General features: G+C 49.4%; 1 non-coding gene across 1 annotated transcript; it reads left to right on the top strand.

The window, feature by feature from the left end:
* The first annotated feature begins 2,929 nt into the window (after positions 1-2,929).
* trnag-ucc (transfer RNA glycine (anticodon UCC)) lies at positions 2,930-3,001 on the top strand. Its single transcript has one exon. It is a non-coding gene; the product is annotated as a tRNA-Gly (tRNA).

Here is a 3,001-nt window from a genome sequence, read left to right as displayed (position 1 = left end):
TTCCAGTTAACCTTGAAAGCAGACAACCCATCTCCCCGTGGGGGAATTGAATTCCGGTCTCCTGCGTGACAGGCGGGGATACTAACCACTGTACTAACGAGGAACCGACAGGTGTCTGCGGACTTTCATGCCGATGTCAGTTTACCGGAGGGTTCACAGCATCACCCCCCTGTTTGTTCGTTGATAATTAACTGGCATCTTGCAGAAACCCAACTCACTGTGTGATCAGAGCGGTCTCAGGATTCTCCAGCGATTCAGTCACTTATTGTGTTCAAGGACTGGCCGGAGGTGCGGCCCTCATTAGGGCCAAGCTGCGTGTGGTTGGAAAGGATATTTCTAATTAGGAATTTTTTTTAGTTGAGGTATGTGTGAGGCAGGAAACGATTTGTTACCCTTTGACTATCTCAGGGGTCGACTCTCACTTCGGTCCGATCTCGGCTGAATAATTACTGGACGCTGTGTGACTCCGGTCTGCTGGAGGATGGCGGGTCTTGGTCACAGAAGTCAAACAGCACTGGAGACGGTTCAGTACCTGCATCTCCTGCAGCATCCTGACGCAGTATGTTGACAGGCCGACTAGAGGGAATGCCATGTTGGATCTAGTTTTAGGAAATGAACCGGGACAGGTGAAGGATCTATTGGTGGGTGAGCATTTGGGGGACAGTGACCATGGCTCCATAACCTTTAAAATTGTCATGGACAGGGACAGGTGCAGAGAGGACAAGAGGTTTTTCAATTGGGGAAGGGCTCACTACGAGGCTATAAGGAGAGAACTTGGGAGTGTAAATTGGGATGTCCTGTTTGAAGGAAAATGTACCATGGGGATGTGGTCGATATTCAAGGATCTTATGCACGATGTTAGGGATAAATATGTCCCGGTGAGGCAGAGAAGGAATGGCAGGGTGAAGAAACCGTGGGTGACGAGAGAGGTGGAACGACTTGTTAGGGAGAAGAAGGTAGCATACGTGAGGTATAAGCAGCAAGGTTCATACAGGGCCCGTGAAGAATATAGGGTAGCGAGGAAAGAACTTAAGAAAGAGCTGAGGGGAGCTAGAAGGGGACATGAAAAGTCTTTGGCTAGTAGGGTTAAGGAAAATCCCAAGGCCTTTTTCAAGTACGTGAAGGGTAGAAGGATGGCTAGGGTGAAGATAGGTCCGATTAAGGACAAAGGTGGGAAAATGTGCCTGGAGGTGGCGGAAATGGCAGAAGTTCTGAATGAGTACTTCTCTTCGGTATTCACCAGGGAGAGGGGTCTTGATGATGCGGAAGGGAGTGCTGGTATGGGTAATGTTCTCGAGGTTGTTGATATCAAGATAGAGGATGTGTTGAAGTTGTTAAATAATATTAAGACAGATATATCTCCGGGGCCTGACGGGATTTTCCCCAGGCTGCTTCGAGAGGCTAGGGAGGAGATTGCTGAACCGCTGGTAAGGATCTTTGAGTCCACGTTGTCTACGAGGGTGGTGCCGGAGGATTGGAGGGTTGCGAATGTTGTCCCCTTGTTCAGAAAAGGTAATAGGGGTAGGCCAGGGAATTATAGACCGGTGAGTCTCACGTCTGTGGTGGGTAAGCTGTTAGAAAGGATTCTAAGGGATAGGATTTATGAACACCTTGAGAATCATGGACTAATTAGGGACAGCCAGCATGGCTTTGTGAAGGGAAGATCTTGCCTCACAAGCCTGATAGAGTTCTTTTAGGAGGTGACCAGGAAGATTGATGAGGGCAGTGCGGTGGCTGTGGTTTACATGGATTTTAGTAAGGCATTTAATAAGGTTCCTCATGGTAGGCTTCTTCAGAAGGTCAGAGGCCGAGGGATCCAAGGAAGTTTGGCTGTGTGGATTAGGAATTGGCTTGCCTGTAGAAAGCAGAGGGTTGTGGTGGAAGGAGTGCCCTCGGATTGGAAGGCAGTGACTAGTGGTGTCCCGCAGGGATCGGTTCTGGGACCTCTACTTTTTGTGATATTTATAGATGACTTAGATTGAGGAGGTGGAGGGCTGGGTTAGTAAGTTTGCGGACGACACTAAGATAGGCGGTGTTGTGGATCGTGTGGAGGGCTGTCGGAGCTTACAGAGGGATATTGATAGGATGCAGAGCTGGGCTGACAAGTGGCAGATGGAGTTCAATCCGGAGAAGTGTGAGGTGGTACGCTTTGGAAGGACAAACTCCAGGGCAGAGTACTGGGTAAATGGCAAGGTAATTGGCAGTGTGGAGGAGCAGAGGGATCTGGGGGTTCATATTCACAGTTCATTGAAAGTTGCCTCACAGGTGGAAAGAGCAGTTAAGAAGGCCAATGGGATGTTGGCTTTCATCGCGGGATTGAGTTTAAGAGCCGCGAGGTGATGATGCAGCTTTACAAAACTCTAGTTAGGCCACACTTAGAGTACTGTGTTCAGTTCTGGTCGCCTCATTATAGGAAGGATGTGGAGGCATTGGAGAGGGTGCAGAGGAGATTTACCAGGATGCTGCCTGGATTGGAGAATATTGAATATGAGGAGAGGCTTAGGGTGCTAGGGCTTTATTCACTGGAAAGGAGGAGGATGAGAGGAGACATGATAGAGGTATATAAAATATTGAGAGGAATAGATAGAGTAGACAGTCAGCGCCTCCTTCCCAGGGCACCAATGCTCAAGACGAGAGGTCATGGCTTTAAGGTTATGGGTGGGAGGTTCAGGGGAGATGTCAGAGGGAGGTTTCTCACCCAAAGAGTCGTTGGTGCATGGAATGCACTGCATGGGGTGGTGGTGGAGGCAGATACATTGAACAGGTTCAAGAGCTTGTTGGTTATGCATATGGAGGAATGTGAGATGGGGGATATGCGGGAGGAAGGGGTTAGGTAGTGTGAGGGTGGTCTGATGGACGCCACAACATGGTGGGCCGAAGGGCCTGTTTTGTGCTGTATGGTTCTATGGTTCTATGGTTCTGTCATCGAGCGATGGTGGTATAGTGGTGAGCATAACTGCCTTCCAAGCAGTGGACCCGGGTTCGATTCCCAGCCATCGCA

This window comes from Pristis pectinata, chromosome 22 (genome assembly GCF_009764475.1).
Source record: "Pristis pectinata isolate sPriPec2 chromosome 22, sPriPec2.1.pri, whole genome shotgun sequence".
Taxonomy (NCBI): domain Eukaryota; kingdom Metazoa; phylum Chordata; class Chondrichthyes; order Rhinopristiformes; family Pristidae; genus Pristis; species Pristis pectinata.
This window is presented reverse-complemented; position numbering and strand designations above follow the sequence as displayed.